Source organism: Chinchilla lanigera, unplaced genomic scaffold (assembly GCF_000276665.1).
Source record: "Chinchilla lanigera isolate Chin_1 unplaced genomic scaffold, ChiLan1.0 scaffold00138, whole genome shotgun sequence".
NCBI lineage: Eukaryota > Metazoa > Chordata > Mammalia > Rodentia > Chinchillidae > Chinchilla > Chinchilla lanigera.
Window position 1 is genome coordinate 1854393 of NW_004955539.1, and position 24484 is coordinate 1878876.

Consider the following 24484-nt stretch of genomic DNA (forward strand, 5'->3'; position numbering starts at 1 on the left):
TGCACTTAGAACCGAACCCCGGTTTTGTACAATCGCTTCGGGGACCGCAGAACCTGTGCTGTCTCCGCGCTCGGGGAGCCTGCCGCCATTCATGGCTCTCCCCTGACTTGCTCTCCCAGCAGCGTTGGCCTCCTGCTGCTTGTGGACTACAGCAAGCGCACTTGTGTGGACTGGAAAGCTTATGGCCTCCTATCTCCGGCATCCTGCCTTGTGTCTCCATGCTTTCCTCTGGTTCTCCCTCATGAGATTCTTTCAGAAGGAGGCTTCGCTGACTCTAGGAGATCGCACAGGCAACACTTCCCTGCCACCAAGCGTCACTCGCCTCCCTCACCGCTTAGGTGCTGGGGTTGAACCCAGGGCCTCGCACACACAAGGTGAGTGGTCTGCAACCCAGCTGCACTCCCAGTCTTTTATTATTTTTGTTTTACGTCTTAAAACAGATTCTCCCTATGCTGTCCAGGCTGGGCCCAGACCTGTGACCTGCCTGAGTATCTGGCCTTAGAGGCAGGCAGCAGCACACCCCGCTCTATCCCCTTTCACTCTGAGTGTGCCCCTTTCCCTGGCATGCATTGTCTGCATGTTTTATTCGCATTTTAGAATGGGATTTATGGTTCTGCGGCACTTCATGTTTGTCTCTTGCTCTGCGCCCCACATCCAGGCTGAAAGCTCCAGCACAGCAGTGGCTTCAGGGATTTCTAGTCTCAAGAACAATTTTTTGGGCAGGGTGGGCACTCTGGTGGGCAGCTGGTGAACTAAGGCATAAATCCCCAGACTCTCAGTTTGAAATGCCCGCTTCATCTAACTCTGTAACCAGCTAGACTGTCGACTGTGCCTTCTGCATTCGATGTCCCCAGTGCTCAGTATGGAGGTGGGGTGTGCAGTGGATTCAGTGACTGCTGAACGAGAGAACACATTGTATTACTAGAAAGTAGGCCTCCATATTCCATGTGTGCCCCCTGGGTTGATGTGAAGCAGGCTCGTTAAACGAGATAATAAAGCACTTTACAATGGTTGGGCACGAGGGCCATGCTTGGTAGCAGCTGGGTTTTTATTTGAACAGAGTAGCCATTAGCAGTGTGGTTAATTCAGTGATCTGATTTGCCCACAAGGGCTCCTTCATGTGACTTTAACTGCCCTCCTCCTCTGAGGGAATTAACCTGCTGCCTTTGCATGACTGGAAGGTGGGGCCTGTAGGTGATTTCGCAGCACGGTAAAAGGGCTCACTCGTGCAAACGTTTATATTCTGCCAAACTAGAGTCATTGGGAGTGCCGCAGAACCGTAAATCCCATTCTAAAATGCAAATAAACACTGGCTAAATGTCTGAAAAATTAGTTAACATATAAAGTGCTTATATTTTAAATCATGCATCCATATAAAACAGCAAATTTTTCACAGATAATACTCATTTACTAGATATTTTAGTGGATTTTTTCATTCCTTATATGTTATTTTCCCAAATTTCAACATTTTTTACAGGGCTGGGGATATAGCCCAGTGACATAGCACATGCCTGGGAAACCTGAGGTCATGAGTCCAATTTCTGGTACCAAAAAAAAAAAATGGTCAACATTTTCTAAAGGGGTCATATAATATGTTTCAAATACTAACATTACATATGATGATCACAAAATGCGTTCTCCAAACTGGGACCCTTTACAGTTCAGCGTGTGCTTTACTAACTATAGTAGATGACCACAGGAATAAACCCACTGCTTCAGTCTATCTGAGACATGGGGTTCCTCTGCCCAATTGTAAATTGATCAGATCTGTGGATTAGTTTAGTTTTAAAACATACAGATTTGTATTTGTCTGTCTTTTGTTCAAGTTACTAAAACATAATCAATACATTTAATCCATTGATTGATATCATTTATACAGTTTTCTTTCCCCATGTCACTTAATTTATGATGCACGCATCTCTGTTATTTAACAGAGAAAGCAACTGAAATGACCAAACCAGTCAAATGCCCCACACACCAGTCTAAAAACCTTCTTTTCCTTTTTTTTTTTTTCCGGTACCAGGAATCGAACTCATGATCTTGCACTTGCCAGGCAGGTGCTGTGCCACTGAGCTAAATCCCCAGCCCCTAAAAACCTTATTTTCAAACCTATGTCTTCACTCATAAGCCAGATAATAAAAGGCAGACTTGATATTAAGTGACAGGGAGAGCTTATCTTACACTGCATGCTCTTTTTGCTCACAGCACAGTTTTACTAATCCTTTCTATATAGATGAGAATTAAATAAAATAATATCGGCCGTGAACCAATAATTACTGAAGTTAATTGATGGCTAAATGGAAATACATTATGCTATTCTTAATAACTTGTACCATTTTCATGAACATGAATGCTTTATATTGGTTTTCTTTTTTCTACTCCACTACCTTAAACTCCTGCAACACTAGGCTTCCTTCAACACTGGTGTGCACTCATTGGTATTTTTCTTTATCTTTTTATGATGATAAAGCTAATATGTGTTTATTAAAAAGTAATCCCGGCATTCAAATGGGCTGTGGCAGGGGGTATGCAAGTTTGAATCTTACCTGTGCAACTTAGCAGTGTAGGAAGACCCTGCTTCAAATTATTTTTAAAACCTTTAAAAGAACTGGGAATGTAGCTCATTGTAAAGACACTGGATTCAATCGTCAATACCAGACCCTCCCACCCGACAAAAAAAGGTTCTAAAAATTATAAGACTATAAAAGACAATAAAACCTATTTATGATTCACTTACTCAGAGATGAATATTTTAATATATTGATGTCATTTTCTACTATATTTATGCGGTGTAAAATATATATCACATAAAATTTGTCACTGAAGTCACTTTAAGTGGTGCCACTCAGTGGCATGAAGTATGGTCACTGTGCAGTGCAACTGTCTACACCATCCAGGTCCACAACCTGTTCACCATCACAAAGGAAATTTGAATTCCCACCAACAGTCTCTGGCAACTACTAATCTGTCTTCTGCGTCTTGGAACCTGCCTCTTCACGTGTGCTGCAAATGCAATCATGTGCCTTCGGGCTTTTGTAGCTGGACTGTTTTCTTTCACTTGTACTTCCTTCAAGGCTCATCCACGTTATGCTATGTACCTGTAACTGACCCATTTTACTGTAGAATATACACATTTAGTCTCTGCATTCATCATTTTTTGGAAATTGGGGTCACTTCCAACTTTTGGTAAGTGTGAATAATGCTTCTGTCTATATTTTCAACTAATTTCCTAGTTTAAAATAACATTCATTCACATTCAATTGTAATAAATAATACAAGGAAATTCCGCCATACTTTTTAACCTATTTTTCCCACTGGTAACATCTTGCAGAACTGTGCGATAGTGTTATCAGCAGCACATTCACATTGGCATAGTCAAGATACAGATTAGTTCATGACTGCAGAATTACTTCTTGTTGCTATTTTATATTTCTTGTGTTGTCACTTTCTCATGACCTCTGATGACAACTGATGTGTTCTCTTTTATAATTTTGTTATTTCAAAAAATGTCTTAGAAATGGAATTTTTATTTGTAAACTTGGAAATTTTTCTTTTCAAGTAGTATAATGATCTAAATATATATCCAGTTTTCTGCGTGTGTCAATATTTTATTTCTTTTTGTTGGAGGTTACTATTCCAAAGCACTGTTGTACACCATTTGTTTAGGTACAGTATTGAAGGACATTTGTGTTGTTTATGGTTTGGGCCTATTCTGAGGAGGCCATCTATAACTTGTGTGTAAGTTTTTGTGTAAATATGTTTTCCCTTCTCTTTGACAGATGACTAAAAATGTAAATGCTGGTCTTATAGTTGCATGTTTAGTTTCAAGGTTTATTTAAAATTGAACTTTACATAGAAAAAGTAACACAAAATTTTCCTCTAGTTATCCTGTAAATAGAAAGGGAAAATACTCTTTAAACTCATTCTGCAAAACTATCATCAACCTGCTGCCAAAACTTGACAAAGACAGAAAAAATACAAAACAGAAAACTCTATACCACTATCCCCAGTGAATATAAATTCAGAAATCCTTGATCAAGAACTGTCAAATCAAATTCAATAACCCATTAACAAGGTTAAACACCTTGATCAAGACAAGTTCATTCCAAGCATGAAAAGAGAGTTCAGGGCCAGGGATACAGCTCAGTGGTTCACCGCCTGCCTGGCAAGCGTCAGGTCCCGAGTTCAATTCCCAGTTCCAAAAAAAATGAGAGTTCAACATATGCAAGTCAATAAGCATAATGCAGAGTGTGAGTAAAATCAAGGATAAAAACCGCCCAGTCATCTCAATAGATGCATAAAAATAATTATCAGGGTATAAAAGAGATACTTGCATACTGTGCTTATTTTGGCACTATTCATAATTGTAAAATATGGAATAAGCCTGTCAAACGATGGATGGACAAAGAAAACATGATATATCTATACATAGTATCTGTATTTCTACCTATATCTACATTTATAACTATGAAATAGAGTATTACTTAACCATAAAGAATTATTAAACCCTTTAATAGTCAATAGATTGGTACTGGAGGGCACTGTGAGAAATGAAATAAGCCAGACACAGAAAGAAAACATTTGTTTGTTTTCTCCCAAATGTAGAAAAAAAATGACACCAGAGTAGGAAAAGAACTTCAAGCGAATAGGAAAGGGTTTGGGGGATCGGATGACAGGATAGAGCAGAGAGGGATGAGAGGCTAGAAGTATGGTAAAGGAACATTAGCAGCGAATGAACTATGCATGGAAGGAAATAGCAAGTGAATCTGTTTCTAAAGTAATATTTATGGATGATTATAATAAAATAAAAATTGTCAATTGTTATATGTGTATGATAATTGCCATATTCCTTTGTAGAGTGAATTTTCTTGTTAAAATTAATTTTAACTGATACTTGACAAAAAAATTATCCATATTAATAGGATACCTCATTATCGAATATCGGGTTAAATAACCTTAGTTATTACAGGCTGATCAGGCCCTCAATCTCCCAAGTGAGCAGACAGCGAAGGCTTAAATAAATGAGACAATGGAAATGATTTTAGGGCTCCAATAGAGACTAACTCTCTTACAGCTTTGATATTCTCTGAGGGTAGCCAAGGACTTCTCTGGGCAGCCCGTATTTATTTGGTTTTCAAACAAAGGAGGATAGTCAAGAAAACATGGGAATCTCGCAGGACCTTGGGAGACTTTTCCCTAGTAGTAAATTATGTCAGTCAGGAGAACTCCCTTATCTTTAGGTTGGTATTTATTGTAGGAGTGTGGAGACTGCAGCTGTAGTCTCCTTGCAGTTAATTGGGGTTGGAGCCAAACGTTCTCAGCTGTGGCCTTATCTTGTCCTTTGAGGAGTCACAGCTTCACAGGCCAATACAGGCCTCAGGGTGACCAGGGACTCACAGAGGTTTACTCGCTATGAGTCCCCTGCCCATCCCCAGACAAGGTGCCTAAGCGTCAGACAACTCACAAGTAAACACAGGAAGCCAATTGATTAATATTAAATCTTGGGGCTGGGGATTTAGCTCAGCGGCAAAAGCGCCTGCCTGGCAAGCGCAAGGTCGTGAGTTCGGTTCCTGGTACTGGAGAAAAACAAAACAAAACAAAAAATTAAATCTTGTTCAGAGCCACTTTGTAATGGCCTCCAACACTTCATGATGTTTTGATACATTATTTCATTGCATAATGTTTATCAAATTAAGACTCTAGTTTCTAAGACATATATTGTGTCTTCCTGATGAAATCCTTGGAAATCTTTCATTGTAGCATGTTGAAATGCATAGTACATTATTATCTGGAGTCACCCTGCGGTGCACTGGAAAGTACATCAAAACTTCTAACTCCTATTGAACTATAATATAGAATCCAGTAATCATTTCTTCTAAAGCACCACCAGTTATGGGGGAGTAGTTCAAACTCTCCACACCCTAATCAGCATTTGCTACTTTCACTATTTTTTATTCTTTCAGTCAGTCTATCTCACTGGGTTTCAGTTGTTATTTCTGAAGTAGCTAATGATGTCCTACACCTCTTCAAGTGCTTGTCTTCAAGTGCATTGCCATCCATGCATCCTGCTTGGTGAAGGATCCTCATGCATTTTGTACAGTTTTTAAATGGATGGTGTTTTACTTAGTTTTCTTCCTCCTGGGACAAAACACTTAGCACTTGCACCATGAAGAAGAGCGTTATTTTCGCCCACAGATTCCGAAGTTTCATACCATGTTTGCCGGGCTTTAAACACAGAAATAGCATGGCAGAAGAAAAGCTGCTCCCACTGTGGCAGCAAGGAAACAGAAGGAAGGCCACAGGGAGGCACACATGTCCTGACAGACCGTGCCCTTCCTGAGTCGCCTCTTTCCAGGGGGCCACACCTCCTAAGGGCAAGTCAGCTATATCACCCCATGATTCAGCCACCTTCCAAATCTCCTTCTATGAGCTCCTGTAATTTTGGGGGACATCACTGACCTAAACCATAACAGGTGGTTGTGGGATTTTTGTATATTTGCTTTTAATTAATAAACTATTTTGTACAGCAATTTTAAGTGCAAAACAGCATTTCATAGAAAATACAAAGAATTTCCCTCTACCCCAAATCTGCACATGCTCCCTTCCCCACGACTGATATCCCCCACAGCTGAAGTACATTCATTACAATCAATGAACCTACAGTGACACATATTTATTACCAAAAAATCGTAGCTTATCTTAGAGATTATTCTTGGGGTAGTGAATTGCGTGGGCTCAAACACATGAAAAATCCACAATCATACTATCACGCAAAGGAGATTCATTGCCTCAAAACCATGTTGTTCTGGCTGTTCATCATTCCCACCCCCAATCCCTAGAAATTATCAATCTTTTACATTTTTTTTTTCATTTTTATTAATACATGTTTACAGAACACAATGATTGCATTCATGGTGGAGAAATGGTACATATACAAAACACATTTTAATTCCATTTTTCTCTGTCCTCCATCCCCTTTTTGGCAGCATCAGATTCACTTATTTATAAGTTCTTATAATATTAATTATATTTCACACAGGATAGCAGCTAGACTAACAGGTCTTATATACAGAAAACGTGGGCCAGGGATATAGTTCAGTGGCACGGGCCCCAATACACTATGTCTCACAACTTTTTGTTACATCGTAAGATATTACTGTCAATATTTGACTTTTTCCCTCTCTTTCAGTACAATTACTTATTCTGTGTCTTTTGACCAGAGTAAACATGAAGCTCACCATCAATAATCATAAAATAGCTTGTAGAGAATTGCATTGAATCAATAGATTAAGTTAGAGATGCTGATGTACCGACAATTATGAGTCATCTTTTCTAGGAACATGAAATATATCTCCATTGATTAGTTCTTTAAACTCTTGTAGTTTTCTTCTTTGACATCTTGTACATACTTTGTAGATATATGCAAAAGTATTTTCTTTTAAGGGGGATGCTAAGGTAAATGTTAATGCACTTTACTTTGTTTCCACTTATCCATTATATGGGCACGTGAATGAGGTTTGTATATGAACCTGTATCCCGCAAACTGGCTATAAATATTTATTAGTTCCATTAGTTTTTTTGTAATTTCTTTTGGATTCTCTGTATACACAGGTCTGATACCTAAAAACAAAGCCTGATTTATTTCTTTGGTCCAAATCCTATGCTATCCTTTTCTCTTTTTTTGTCACATTGCATCAGTTAGCACTTCCATTGTGATAAAAGAGGAGTTATCAGTGTCTCTTTCCTTATCATAGCAGGAAAGATTTGCATTTGTTAACATTAACAATGTTAGCTATAGGTTTTTTTCTGATGGTCTTCATTTTGACTATTATGCACAAAAGTGTTGCTTAATGTTCAAGGACTTGTGGGATTTCCAGATATCTTTCTGTCATTGATTTCTAGTTCATTTGGAGAGCAGAAAGTATATTGCACTTATTCTTTTAAATGTGTTCATATGTATTTTATGATTTACAGTGAGCTCCACCTTTGTGAGTGTTCCAAAGAAGAATATATAATTTGCTGTGGCTGTATACACATATCATATGTATATCTAGGTAACATAGTGTTGAGATCAACTATATCCTTATGGGTTTTCTGCTTCTAGTTTCTGTACATTGCTGGTAGAGATATGATAATGTCTCCAATAATATTAATGTGATTGATAATTCTTGTAGTTCTACAGTATCTTTTCCTCAGTTATTTTGATGCTTTGCTGCTGAGTTCATAAATATGAATAATTAGCATATTTTCTTAGAGTATTGACCCCTGTATTATTAAGTAATGTCTTTTTGCCGCAGTAAATTGCCTTGCTCTAAAATTGACTATATCTGAAATTATTATAGCTATTGCTATTTCTCTTGATTAGTGTTCACATGGCACAGCCTGCTATATCACTTTAATTTAAATTTATACATATCCTTATATTTAAAGTTCTCTATAATAAAGAAGTGCCATATTATCAGCAACCCTGCAATCTAGCAATTTATTCCAGATAATCAAAATGAAAAACATAGAGTGATATGAGCACTGCCTTGCTCATTTCAAAACTATTCAGAGTAGCCCAAATGTCTACCAATAGGTAAATTCAAATTATAGGTAAATTCAAATTATATATTCTTCTTTGGAACACTCATGCATAAGTGAAATATAGTATATACATTCAGCATGATACTATTTCATTTTTAAAAAGACACCTTTCAATATATGACAATAGAGATGGAAATTGCGGATGTTTTACTAAGATAAATAAGCTAGTCAAAGACAAATGTGACATGATTACACCTGTATGAAATATCTAATACTGTCAAATTCATGAACTCAATTAAGAAACGGTGGTACCTGAATCTGGGGAGAATGTGGAATAAGGAATTGCTAATGAGTGGTCATAATATTTGAGTCCAGCAAGATGAGCTGGTTTTAAAAAGTTGCCATACAATATCGGTCAGTAATAGTACATTACACTTAAATATATTAAAAGGATAATTTCATATTAAACATTCCTAGCACAAAAATGTTTAAAAACAAAGTGGGTTTCTTATATACAACATATATCTATCTCTATTTTGTATGAACCCTGACAATCTTTCCTTTTAAACTGATATATTTGGATTATTTCTGTAAAAATAATTATTAATATACTTAATTTAATAACCACATTTGTTACTGAGTGTGTTTCTCTTCCGCTTTGTTCTTATTTTGCCTTGCGCACTATCTGGTCTTTTTCGTTTTTATCGAGTATTGTATTTGACTACATTTTATGCCATTTCTTAGCACATGTTTTCAATCTTTTTTTAAATAGTTACAGTACATTTTGAACTGATCCAAAAAGCCCTTCAGAACATGCTATAATGCTTCCTGATCAGTACAAGTAAACTTTTAAAATCAAAATATTCCTAGTTTCTCTGTATCACCCTATTATACGATTGTTATCACTCACTTCCACTCAGAAAGAATCACTGATATTATGTTAAAAATACTGTGATCTATGTAATTAACTTAAATGACAAATTTTTCCTTTACCTTTACTTATTTTGTATTCTAAAAATCATTCTGTCTTTATGTAGATCGTAATTTCTGACATATTCTTTTTCTTTTCTTTTATTTTAAAGCGAGAGAAATACCAATCTTTTTCTCTGAAGAGTTTCCTTTACAATTTTTATAATGCAGGTATATTAGCAGCAATTGACTGAGAAAGTATTTTTCTCTTCAAATGAGGAATAATTTATTGAACACAGACTTTAAGTTTGGTGGTTATTTTCAACAATAAATATTTGGGCCTGCTCTTTTCTTGCTAGCATGGTTTCCAATTAGAATGGAATTCTTATCTTTTCTCTGCTCCAGTAAGATGGTTTTCCTTTTCCTCACTTTGATGTCTTTCAGAATTTCTTTATCTTTGATTTTTTAAAGTGTGAACATGAGAAACCTGACTATAGGTTTTTGCTTTTTTTTTTTGAGTACTTGTCCTCAATAATATTCTTTGGGAGCTTAAATCTGTGGTTTTGTAAGCTGGGAGAAATTTTCAGTCATTATTATTTTAAATATTTACTTTGTTCCTTTCCCTCTTCTCTTTTTAATAGCCTCATTACCCATATGGCAGATCTTTGAAGTTATCCTTTAATATTCTGTTGTTTGTTCACAAATGTTTATCATTGTTTTTCAGTTTTGAAAATTTTGGGATTGTTATCCTCAATCTCAGAGACATTTTCCATAGAAATGTTTGGTAATGAGTTTGTGAAATATGTTTTTCATTTCTTTTATAGTTGTTTCAACTTCTAGCACTTTAAAAATATTTTGCAAAATGTTCACCTCTTTTCTTATTAGACTATGTTTACAATGTATCGTAGTTACATTTGATTATGGAAGACAGAAGGTAGATTATAGATAGATAGATGATGGATAGATAGATAGATAGATGATAGGTAGGTAATTGTATATCTTTATCATTATCTCTCTACTCCTCTTCCTACCTTCCCTCCTCTGCTCGATTCCCCTGTACATCTCCAAAACATCTGCCTTTTTGTTTTCTGCCATCTCTCTGCTTTCATTATTCATCTGTTCTTAAGTATGGGTTATTCCCTTGGGGTTTTTATCATATTATCCATATTTATTTCCAATATCTTTTCTAATAATGCCAGTTGTTCTGGCATAGCTGCCTCTTGTTTGATGCCTGTTTAATCTGTTTGTGTTTTTGCCCTTTAGGCATGGCTTATAAATTTGGTCAAATGTAGGCGTGACATAATACATAAAAGAAGCTACTGCAGACAGACTGTGAGTAATGCAGCGGTAACACCTAGAGGAGGCAGAAAGCATTTTCTAGTGTTGTGATTAGGTCTCAGTCTTGTTCTGAGTGTGTGCCTCTGACAGGTGAAACTCGCAAGTGCTTCTCAATACTTTCCATGCTTAGGTAGGACAGGATCTTCAGAGGGGACTGAAGGACTGCTTCCAGTTTCTGAGTAGGTTGGTCCCTGGTGAATTCCCTGCAGATTAAACTCTGGTAAAACAGTTTCTTCTAAGAACAGTCTTATGAAGAAGAACAGAATGCCTCATTGTATTTTTAAATGCTGCATTTTCTGGAAACATGAAGGGATTCCCCCCCACACCCCCAGTATACACTGTGTAGAGTTTTTGAAGGTAAAACTCAGAAAAACCTGGGACTGCACTTTTAACTAGGTTCCACTCAGGTTTTTTGTCTCAGATTTGTCCACACAGAAATCCCAGCAATTTGTCTGTTGCAACTCATATTCACCTACCCTGGTTCTAGTTGACATGGAAATTTTGGGTAATAGGCATCTGCTACAGAAAGTTATGATTCTCAGTATCTGACTGCCTAGCTCTCAATTTTCAAAACATTGGTTTTATTTACGTCCTTACTTCCATGAAGGATCTAGCAATTGTTGACTTTTTAGACGGTTCAGCATTTTAACAGTTATTATAACACAGCAGAGAATTTTAACCTTATGTATATGTTAGAACACTACCCAGAAGGTAGATTATTTTTTACTCTTGAGTTTTGAAAGTACATTTGGGGCTGGAGACATTGCTTAGCGGCACAGCCCCTGCCTGGTAAGCACAAGGTTATAAGTTCAATTCCCAGTGCAAAAAAAAGTCCTTTTGTGTGTTCTAGATGATATTCATTTCCCTACATATCATTCATAAATATGGTGGTATCTCAGCTCATGAACTTTATTTATTCTGTGATTCTGGAAAAGATAGCCACATCTGTGTTCATGTGGGAAAGATGGCTGTGGTCATGTTCATCACGTTATACAGAATCCTCAAACAAAAACAAAATTTTACCAAATGCTTCAGTTTATGAATCAAATTGTTTGCAAACAAAAGCATTTGTGAAATGAGGTACCACCGCATTATCTTGCACTTTCTAGCCTGTTTTTGTGGTCTTATAAGAGGTGTTTTTATAGGACTAAACTTTCTAATTTTTAGGTAGTCCCAGTGATTAATTTTTCCATTTATTGATATGTTTTTGTTATCAAGTCTAAGAGTTCTGCCTATCACAGGTTCTGAATATTTTCTTATATATCCGCATTTCACAATTGTCATTTAATCCCTTTTGAGTTATTTTTCAATCAAAGTGGGAGATTAAGGTTGTTTTGCTTTATGAGTACCACAGAGTATGTCTCTTCAATACCTTATATCTTTGATTTCTTTCATTAACATTTTATCAATTTCAGCAACAAATCCTGTACATATTTTTTCACTTCATACCAAATGTTTCATTTCTTTCAGAGATATGGTAAATAGCATTAACTTGGTTGCCATAAATTGGTATACAGGAATGTATTTGATTTTGGGGAATTGATCTTGCATTCTGTATTCTTGATAACTAACTTTTAGTTCTAGAAGTTTTTCAATTACTTGCAACTGTCTATATAGATAGCTACATAATCTGCACTTGGTTACAGTTATTTCCTATAACCCTCTTCAATCGTTTATGTCTTTTATTTTCTCTAGGTCTCCTCTTTCCTTCCTGCTTTACTTTTTCCTCTTCTTTCTTTTCTTCATTCCCTCACTCCTCTCATTATATTTACTTTGGATTATTTTCTACCTTATTTTATTAGCTAAAACTTCCAATACCATGACGGTAGATTTTTCAGTGAAACCATCTGAGCCTAAGAATTTCACATTTTTTTCCTCTTTTTCTGAGATTTTAATCATAAATTGCTTTTCTTTACTGATGAAAAGACTACCACAGTGCTATATTATCTTGGTTGATTTTTGTAATTTTTGGTTTTTGAGGATTTGATCTATTTCTTCTAAGTTATTGCATTTATAAGTTTATATTTTTTCATAATATTCTTTTAAGGCTGTAATGACTATAGGATCTGTAATGATAAACACTACTTCATTCCCGAAGTTGGAGGCTTTTGTATTTTTCTTTCAGTTTTTGTCAGCCTTAATGGAGATATGCCATTTTTTCAAAGAATTGCCTTTGATTTGTCGATTTTCCATATTACTTCAGGGTTTAAATTTCATTGATTTTCTACTCATCTTTCCTATTTTCTTACTTGTTATATCTGCTTTGCTGATGAAAGCTCAGAATTTCCTTTAGTCACTCCGACATCTTGTCCAAGAAAGTGAGGCATCAATTTGCAAAATGTCATTGCCTTTATGTAACTTTAGTACCTTGATGAGGGAAGGCACAGCTTGATAGCTGCAGGGTGGGAATTGAAGCTCAGCTTTTTGTTGAAACCTGCTGACACCAGGACAGGATAAAAAAGGGAGGTGAGAGTCTAGCTTCCATCCACATCATTGAACCTCATTGTTACTGGTTGTACAGTTCTGGCCTCCCACTGTGTGCACTTGACATTAGAGGTGGCATGTTGACTAGCACTGGGTTGCATCAGGTTGCGCAGTCCTGATGAAGCCAGAATTCTCAACCCTGGACTCAGCTGGCACCAGTGGGGAAAAAAAAAGTAGAGTGGTAAATAATTATACTTGACTGCCTTCTAAGTCTTATAGGTGCTGGGTACCACTAAAGGCCTAGCTTCTTGCTAAACCACATCAGGACCATCCTAGTTGAAGATGCAAAGCCCCGCCTGCCTCCCCGAGGTGATGGATAGAAGTTTAGCTCTTTCCTGGGTGCTGTGGAAACTTCTTTGCAGGGGAATCAGAGCAACACCAGGAGCAATGTTGGGTGAGGGATGAGGAAAGGTCACCATTCTGATCGTGTCCAAAAAGGGAAGATAGAAGATGAATGGAAATGCATCACCCTCTTCAGTAAAGTAGGAAGTGGAATGTAATATCAGCTCCCCACTCAGCCCCATGGGAACCAGGAGTATGGGACAGATTATCCATTGTGGTTGGTGTGGGGTAAGGTGGGTGTTGTTAACAAAATGTTCTGTTATGTTCAGCCACTTCTTTTTAAGGCCTTTGGTTAGGGGAAACAGAATTTTATGGAACTTTTTTGTTCAAGTCCTATTTTCAGTTGTGGGATGGAGGTCTCCACTAGACCCTGGACAGGATATGTAATTGCTTGCATACATAAATCAATCTGATTTGTGTGTGTGTGTGTGTGTGTGTATGCTTTATACTACAATTTTTCCTTTTCATACCTCAAATTATTCTCTAATTTAATTTGTAATTTCTCTTTCCTCTATTGGTTATTTAATATGGGCTGATTTCCACACATTTGTGTTTCCTATTAGTTATTTGCATTTTTTTCTAGTGAGAGGAAATACATTTTATGACTGTGATCTATTTTTGGAAATGTGATAACATTTATTTTGTGGCCTGAAACATGATCTGTTTTTATGAATGTTTTATATTTAAGAGAAAAGAATATATATATATATACCTTTATTTGGTGGAGTGCTCATTATATGCCTGTCCAGTCTATTTGGTTTGCAAGTTGGTTCAAATTTTCTATTATCTCACTGGTCCTCAGTCTAGTTGTTCCATCCATTGCTGAGAGTTGAGTATTGAATTTTCTATTACTGTAGTACTATTTGTCTCACTAATTCTGCCAATGTTTGTTTCATACATTTGTGGACCCTGCTTCTCAGCACAAGGATATGTATCTTCTTAACAGAATGAGCACTTTATCAACATGCAATGCCATTTTTACTTTTCTAACGTTTTTATGCAGTCTATTTTGTATACTATCAGTATGACCACTCAGATCTCTCACTTTGTTAATGTTTTTGTGGAAAAACTTTTTCCATTATTTCTATTTTAATCTATTTGTTTCTTTAAATTTATAGTGAATTACTTATAAACAGTATGTACTTGGGATATTTAATTAAATTTGTTTTGTCATTTTCTACTTTTTCAATGGAGTGATTTATCCATTTACATTTAGTGTAATTACTAATAAGAGAAGTCTTATTTCTGCCATTTTCCTGATTGTTTGTTATGTATCTTATAGCCTTTTATTTCTCAGTTCCTCCAGATGTGCTGAGCAAGGTGATAGCTATGTAAGGTTCTCTAGACATTTCTTCCCACAGGCACAAGTTGAAAGCTATTTATTCCCCAAGAACACCTCCACAAGACTTAAGGAAATCAAGTGAGAGACTACAGTAGCTACTAGCAATATAACAAAAGAAAAAGACACAATGGAGAAAACAGAAAGGAAAGAATTACCCAAATTATTGCTCCTCCAACTCCAAGAAGTCCAATAAGGAGCGACACAGTTCCCTCTTCTGAGAGGGAGAGATAATTAATTCCACACCTTAAACATGATTCTTGGAACCAGGTCTATTATGGAGAAATCAAGTACTGCTAATGCCTCAAGACCCCAACTAGCAAGCAAAACCCCACAGACTGAGCCTCAAGAACTATGTTGAACCAGTTAGCTGGTAGTGTCTACTATTCATTCTCTGGCCAAACTTAGGACCTTAGGTGGCAGGGCACTGAGCAGAACTCCATCCACTGGGGAGCAGGCATGAAACCTGGCATAAGGACTTGTCTCAGAGCCTCGTGCCAGGACTGCCATAGTGCAATCAAAAACCAAGTAGAATGCAGATTCTGGTGTGATGTGCAAATGTGTTTTCTGTTGGGCAATCATACATAACAAAGGGCTCACAGAGCCCCAAGCTCCAGCATCACACATCATTTTGTGTGCTGGTGGGGAAGTCTCAGTGCGCACTGTATGATTCCAGGATTAGAATTTGCCTGGAGCACACCCGCTTCCTCTTGAGACTGAGCAAGCCTCTGTGACTCTGCGGCTGAGATGTGACCCAACCTAGCATCAGTCCCTGTGTCCAAGAGTCTGCCTATAGCAACTCTACCCCAATCTCAGCCAGCATAGGGTAGGACAAAACCCCATTCTTAGGATTTGCAATGTAATTTCCTGCTTGTCAGGTAAAACCAAGAAGCACCCTTCCCTATGCCTGCCAGATAAAAGCCTCTGGAACAGCTCTGGTGACATGGCAAGATACAGACTCAGTATTGGAATTCTATTCAAGCTAACATCACCTGTGTCTGCTTGTAATGATCTTGACTCATAAACCACCTCAGCAATTGCTGGCCCATGGTAGGATGGACCTTACTCTCAACCCAGTGAGTTTTAGAACTTGGAAGGTTGTGGGGGGTGAAAGGTACAGTACAGCTTTGTGGCACTCGGCCTCCTGTGTTGCAGGAGCTGGAACCGGTTTAACCACATGCACTCTGTCCAGAGCAACTCAAAAATTGCTAAGAGATGGACAGGCTTTTCCCATTTAATCCTTGGGGTGGAAAACAATGCCAAATAATAGTCCCATTGATGAATGAAAACACTGACTCTCAGAGAAGTGAAATCATTTTCCTTAAATGAAGCCTCCAGATGCCCAAACTTTTATTTGACAAATACTGTACTATATATACTGTGCGAAAAATATTTCTATTTAATAGGGAACATTGTTGAACACAACAGTCTTAAAGAAGAGGGTAGTTTTCTACAGTATTCAGCATATATATAATTATGTATGTGAACATGAAATAGCCTGGTATCTAACTTGGTCTTTCTTGTATTTCATATTAAGTTTATATGCAGGTAATGCATTTGATACCTAAAATGTTATCACATGTCATTAAAGACAGACAATAAAATTTTACTACCTTTATTACTGATATCAATTCAGAAATATTAGATTTAATGCTAGCCCCTCTGAACTAGCCAGTTTATTTTCTCAGTGTTAGCTGGCTAAGTAATATTGTGAAAAGTAGAAGAAAATGTATGACATAGAGCAAAGGAGTAACTGAAAGTGGAACCAACAAAACACTAAATTTCAGAATGCAAGAGATGAAATTTGGGTGTTAAAGGAAAAGTCCAGTTTTCAGAGCAGCAATCAGGGACAGATTAGTCTCACCAATGACCGCACACAGATTGAAAGATCAAAAACGTCTGTAATGAATTAGGCTGTCTCTGTGCTGGATGTTATAAAGAGAACAGGCAACACATTTACTTAGGTGCATATTGTTAGTGACAAAATTGGTGCTACATTAGCTTATAGTCATAATTATTTCATGGTAGTCCTTCTCCACTAATCCAGCTACTGCATTCTGTATGAGAATTCTCCAAATGCACGTATATTTTTCCAAGAAACAAGTACAACCCATGAGTCAAGTATCTTTATGCATGAGTATATTAATAGCAAAATTTTTGTAAGGCAGCCTCTCAAGCTAAAGTGTGTAATGATAGCATCTTTGAACTTACATCATGAAAAAGTATGCACTTGCCCTTAGCTCTCTCAAGTAAAAGTCAAGTGATGCTAGCATTTACAGTGAGTGGCTGAGAGTTCAGACCCTACTCAAGGCTGCCTGGGTTTTAATCTTCATTTCACGACTTAGTATGTGCCCTCCATTCTTCACTCACTAAGGATAGTGAGAGTAAAAGCATTAGACCCATAAAGATGGTCGTGTGGGTTAGATTACATTATGCATGAGAAGTGCTTGATATTTAATGATTGCTGAACAAATGGGAAGCATAATTACTTGAAAATGTTCGATATTATTGGTATTAGTGTTATTCAGTGTGAATTAATTCAATCCAAAATTATTTATAGTTGAAATGTGCATTGGTTTTTGGTTTACTGAAGTGAAATTATTTGTTTTTGTTCTTTTAAAAAGCAAAGTGCCTTAAAATGAAAATAACAATAGAATTAAGGTAAGCACATCTACCAGGTTTAGAATCTTTTTTTTTATTTTAAAGAGAGTAGTAAATGAGAAACCAATAAACAAAGAAATAGAACAGCAGCAGCATACCGGTATCACAGACATAAACAAATCAAAGTAAGAACATTCAAAGTGATACAGGGCCTCAAGACAAAATAATATGAATCAACAGTGGTTGTTACATTACTTATTGCTATTCTCAACTACATTGCTCAGATTACGAGATGTAAGAATGAAAGATTGCTCAAACCATTATCCGGAATAAGAAAATGATCCTTCGATAAAATAGTAGAGATAATACAGAGTTTCAGATGGTAGGAGTTCACCAGTGTAATTCCACTGCATATTGCTACCTTCAAATCAGTTGCTCAGACCAGCAGACGCAAGCATGCACAATCAATCAGAACATAAAGGCCTAGGATGTTCAGGTTCAGAATCTTAATCTGAGTAGAAGTCCACCTCTCTGTTCTACTGTGACCTCCACTAGCATGACTTATGGCATCATTTTGGATGTTTCTGTACGCAGGTGGATGTGCTATATAGTAGGAATTAAAGACCCACATTGTCAATGAGCAAATGTAAATGCATGGAATTATCTGACTAAATGTCATCCTCAGGGTAATTCAATGAGCCTGAGATTACACTTTTAGTCACAGCCAGAGCTGGGACTAGAACTGCACCTCTAACCTGAGTCACTATAGGTCTTTCTTGCAGTTCCATGATAACCTTCACTTTTGGTGCTTGTGCCTCTGCTCAGTAGATATTCATTGGTTTCCAATCTGTAAGTCAGTCTCTATGCTCCATATGCCCTTCACACACTGCAACAAACAAGGCCAAGTGTGAATCTTTAGTGAATTAGCAGTCAAGCTAGTACAGAAACATCCTTGGCATTGGTCGGGTTTCTACATAACAAAACTGCTTTCTTTTTTAAGTGAAAGCCAGCTTCAAAGCACTTTCAGCTTCCTGCCAGAGTAAATATAGTAGCAAGTGTTGGACGTTTTTTATGTAGTGAGTGATAGGCATAGTGAAACATTCATGCCCATAGGAAAGAGCAAATTGTCCTTCAATTACAATTGAACATTCTGTAAATGTTCCAGGGTGAATTCATCCACATCAACTGCTTAGTGGAGTTTATGCCACTTACCGCAGAGTTCCCTGTGATAGTACTGCTTATCAGCAGTGTGACACTCACCAAGTCTCAATCTAACGCCCTTTCTCAGGGCCACGTATCAGGGAGCTGAAGAACAATATTCTGATCTTTCCTGAGTCTCTTGCTTATCTGAGTTCAACATTCTTAGCCTCTGTTTGCTTCACCGACTCTATTCTACCTTCTTCTCCGAATACTTTTGTGCTCCCATAACTCTATTTTATATAATCCATGAGCTTTATTAACAGGCTTTCTGATTCTCTGATTTCTGGGTAGTTTGGGTCTATGGAAAGCCCCTGCAGATAACTACAGGGGAAAAGAATGCAGTTAGAATATTTCTTTCTCTGCTCTCCCCTTCGCAAGACTTTTCTGATCTTGTTTATTCCCTTTAATCAGAACATCGCAATTTGCTGATGGTTCTGCCTACATATCTCTCTATTTTTCCAGGGTCCAGTACCTGTCTCCTCATTTTTCCGATCAAACTACTATTAGTAGTGGTTGAGTTCCTATTTCTATTTCCAATTTATGTCATAATTTTTATTGTTTACAGGTTTTCTCCCATGGCTTTGTAAGAGATAGTGTCCTCAAATGATATTTAATCATATGATCTGTTTCCCATCAGTACTCTTCCTGGGGCATAGTTTTTTTTTTTCCATCATTTGCTCTTTGACACACTTTTAAGTCAATCATCACCCAGATTTCATCCTGTCTTCTCATTAGTATTTAAATTCCTTGCATCCTCTTGAAGCATAAGATAGCAGTTCTCTAAGTACAGTCTCATCAGAAAGGGACAGAAACAACAATGTCACCTCTTGCTTTACATATGCCAATGAAACTTAGTCAAAACAGTACTAGCTTTTAGACAATCATTTCACATCCTTGTTTCACACTGGATTTACTATGACTTGAAAATCCCTTGTTTTGTTTTTTGTACTACTATTAAACCCAATGTCATCCATCCCCTTCACAAGATATTGGGTTTGAGACTTAAAGATCACAACATATGAGTTTTCCCTTGTAAACTTTTCTTTGTTTTATTAAATGCATAACCCCAGTGGCCCAGAGTCTAGCCCCTTTAAATTCTTATTTAATTCAGATTTTTCTCTCAGAAAAATCTTCCAAACTTGATGTCATTTTCAATGTGATCCACACGCTGTCAGTATCATTGTTCTAAGCCTAGTGATAGGAAGACTTTTAGAGACCAAACGCTCAAACTGCAACCCTAAACCCACTTATTCATCCCAAAGTGCCTACACCACAATTCAACCTGAGTACTGAGGTTTTAGTTTAGAAAAACAACAACAGCTCATACCTTAACATCATTTGTGCTGAAAGTAAAACAAATAACAAACATGCGATGGATTTGCCTCTACTGCTCCTAGTCATCACTCTGAAAGTGTCAAACAGAATGGGCTGAGAATACACACATGGCAAATAAGTACATGAAGAAGATATTCTGCATATAGTGCCATCAGAGGAGTAAAACGTAAAACCAGAACTTGATGGCATTATATACTCATCAGAAAGACTAAAAAATGTTTTTTAAGGAAATGTGACAAAACCTAATGTACAGAAATTGGATCTGTCATTTACTTGTATTGTTTATGTGAATATAAAATGCTACTGCCATGCAATAAAGAATTGAAAATTTCTAATAAAATTAGTTATGACAAATATAATAATACCCAGAACTTATATTTTTTGGTATTTATTCCAAAAGAATTAAATTCTATGTTCATATAAAATCCTGCCTATGACAGGAACCTTTGTATGTAAGAGCCAAACATTGGAAATAGCCCAGATTTTCTTCAACAAGAGGGATGACTTAGCGAAGTGTGGGTCTTCTACACCATGGAATACTGTACTTTATGTGTCTTGAGCACTAAATGATACCCTTGGGAGATTATTTTTTAAAAAATTTTATTTTAAAGGGTATAAAGAAAAGCAACGGTACAGAATTTCAAAACAAGATAACAGGAGCATAACAGTGATTAGTAAAGTGCTTATTGTTGTCTTCAAAGTAGTTGCTCGGATTACAATCTATAGGCATGAAGAATGGATCAAACAACATAAGCACAAAACTTTCTTTTCAATGAACTAATAGAAGTTAATAGTATATCTTTACTATCTTGTATATATATATATTTTTTTTTCTTTTTCCCTTCTTTATTTACTCCTTTCCCCCATCCCAGTTTCTCTTTCCTTTTGAACATTTTCTTCCCATTTCACAATATCTATTGTAAATTTTGGGTCTTATTTATTCTTTCAGTTTCTTACACTGGTGAGACAATATGATATTTACACATGTGAGTCTAATATATTTGACTTATGAATATGGTTTCAAGTTGTATCCATTTACCTATAAAAGGCTCTTTATTCTTGTATATAGCTGAGTAATACTCCATCATATAAAAATACCACATCTTTTTATCCTTTCCTCAGTTGATGGGAATTTCAGCTGCTTCCAAGATTCAGCTATTACAAATTGTGCTGCTATAAACATGGGTATACATACATCACTGTGGTATAATGCTTTTAATTTTTGGGGGAACATATTAAGAAAGGAAATAGCTAGGTGAAAGGGAGCCTCTAATCCTAGTTTTTTGAGGACTCTCCACACAGATTTCCTCAGTGGTTGCTCCAGTCAACACTCCCGCCAGCAGTAGAGAAGTGTTCCATTTGCACAACAGCGATGCCAGCATTTGTTATTGGTTGATTTCTTGATGATAGCTATTCTTTCTGGAGTGAGCTGGAATCTCAGTGTCATTTTAATTTGCATCAATTGAACGATGTTGAAAATTTTTTCATATATTTGTTTGCCATCGGTATTTCTTCATCTGAGAAGAGAGTATTCATCTCAGATGCCCATTTTAGGATTGGGTCTTTGAATTTGAGGGAGTATGATTTTTTTCTATTGTTTATATGTTCCAGAGTTTTACCTAGTCTCTCTCTAAGCAGATTTAGTGTTTCTGTTATAATATTTAGATCTTTGATCCATTCTGACTTTAGTTTAGTGCATGGTCGTAGACATGGGACTAGTTTTCTGGCTATCTTCCCAGAAAAATTAAATGCATCATACCACAGTGATATATGTACACCCATGTTTATAGCAGCACAATTTGTAATAGCTAAATCTTGGAAGCAACCCAAATGCCATCAACCAATGAATGAATAAAAACAAGTGTGTGTTTTTAATATAATGGAATATTACTCAGCCATAAAGATAAAGTTGAGACATTTATAGGTAAATGGATATATTTTGAGACCATAATTGTAAGAGAAATAAATGGGACACATGTGCAAATATTGCATTATCGCTATGGCATGGGAAAATGAAAATGTAAATAAGAAAAAATATATGATAGGTATTGTGAAATGGGAAGAAAATATTTGAAAGGAAAAGAGAACTCGGGGAAGGGAAAAAGAAAGAAAGAGAAAGAAAAGGCCAACCTTAATGCTCTACTGAGATCCAGACACAGCAAATCATGCCTTTTCTCATCTGGTGAGGGCCTCCTGTCATGGTGGAAGCACAAGAAGAGAGACAGAAAAAGACAGGGGATCCACCATCACCTACAGGGAAATACCCTCAGAGGCCTAAGGACCTCCCCAGGTTCTGCTACCTCCATTACCCCCACCCAGGGAAGCAAGTCTTCAACAGAGATGCCTTTGTGAACATGAATCCAAGCCAGAGTACAAAGTGTATGTGCTTCTTATGAACCCCAAGTGGTGTCCAGTGATTACTTCTTCCTCTTATTTAAATACAAATTAACTTCTAAGTGCTTTGGGGCAGACACCAGGTTCTTTCCTGCAAGCAGTAGTCAGAACAACACCCTGAAATGAAGGAACAACAGATAATCTACCCAGGCCTACTACATCAAATGCAGCAGGTCAAAAGCAATACAAAGGCCTTCAGTGGGACAATGGATGACCATAATGAGGTCCAACTACATAATGGAAAAATAGGCAGGAAAAAAGAAAAAGCAAACTACGAATGCAAATAAGTTAAATGATTGTCTCCAAAATTATGGTGCGAGAAAAGAAAAAGCACCTCAGAAGATGATACACTCAAGTGTTACATTTACATAACATTCCAGAAAAGGCACCATTACTAGGAGGCCAGATCAGTGATTGCTCACGGTTTCTGGCTGGGGAAGATTTTGTCTATGGGGCAGAAATGCAACAAATCTTGAGCAGTGATAGGACTCATTTGTATTCTGATTGTGTTGGCATTTACATGGATCTGTGGATGGGTTAAAATTCCTAAAATTATTTTTTTATTTATTTTAAAAATAAAAGGAGGAAAACACATTAACAAACAATCATTTATGAAACAGCAAAAGAACAATACCAACAATACAGAGTTACAGACAAAGTGGTAGGAGATTTTTTTTTTTTTTTTTTTTTTTTTTATTTTAAGGATAAAAGGAGGGAAACATTAACAGACATACAACATTTTACAACATATCACAAGCACAATACAGACAATACAGAGTTACAAACAAAGTGGTAGGGAATTAACAATGGTGGTTGTATTACATATTGATATCTTCAAAGTGGCTTCTCATGAAAACAGATATAGACATGCAATACTGGTCAACCAAAGACTCATTGACAGTTAAAGTGGTAGGAGATTAACAATGCTTGTTGTATTACGTATTGATATCTTCAAAGTGGTTTCTCAGGAAAACAAATAGAGACATGCAAGATTGATCAATCAAGGAATCAAAATTCCTACAGTTGGACACATATGAAAAATTAGACTGTGTTGACTGAAGCAATGAGTCTGAGAAGATTCAAACTGAGGATAGGTAAATACATGCAAAATACATGCAAAAGTAGCTAACAGTAACAGGATTTTCTGAGAAACCAAACCAACAGGATGCATACTGACAAGAGAGAAAAAAAAAAAAAAAAAAAACGAGAGGCACATAAAGAATTGGTTTGCACACTCATGGGGGCTAAGTTTGAAGAACTCAAGGGCAAGCTAGAGACCTGGGAGAGCTGATATGTAGTTGCAGTCCAAGCCTGAAGGTCTCCAAACAGGAGAGCCAGTGATGTCAATCCCAATCTAAAAGAGGGATCAATGTTTCAGTTCAAGCCCAAAGGCCAGGAATGACTGATATCCTGGCTAAGACAGAGAGATCGCAAAAGTTGCCTCTGACTCAGCCTTTGGGTCACACTTAGGTCTTCAGTAAATTGGATGAGGCCCACACCCCACCACACAGAGCAATCTGCTTTCTACTCAGTCTGCTGATTCCACGGTTACTGCATCCAGCGACAGGATGATGTTCATTGCATGTCTGGGGCCCAGCAAACCTGAGACTTAAAAGGAATGATGCCACTAAATTCAGGGAAGTATGCACAATATGTCACACCAATAGGTCCATGGGATTAGGGACGAAGCCTTAGTGCACACCCTGCTAGTGACATCTGCCATCTCTGGCACAAAGTTGGTGATCAGGACATGTTTGTTGACATAATGAATGAGTATTGACGTCTAGTGGGGATGGTTTTATTACTTTGGTGCTTGTTCTGAGACCATTTGGGTCCTATTATTTAATCTTCTGCATATATAGGAGCTAGAGACCCCATTAGACAGATATGAATTGCTTTACCATCTCAAGCAGAAAATTTTGCCATGCATTTTCCCAGGCCTGACAAATTCTCAGTCTTTGGAAGGGACAGGCAAGCAGTTAAGTATTTCACAGGGTGAGGCTGAGGGGTCTCTGG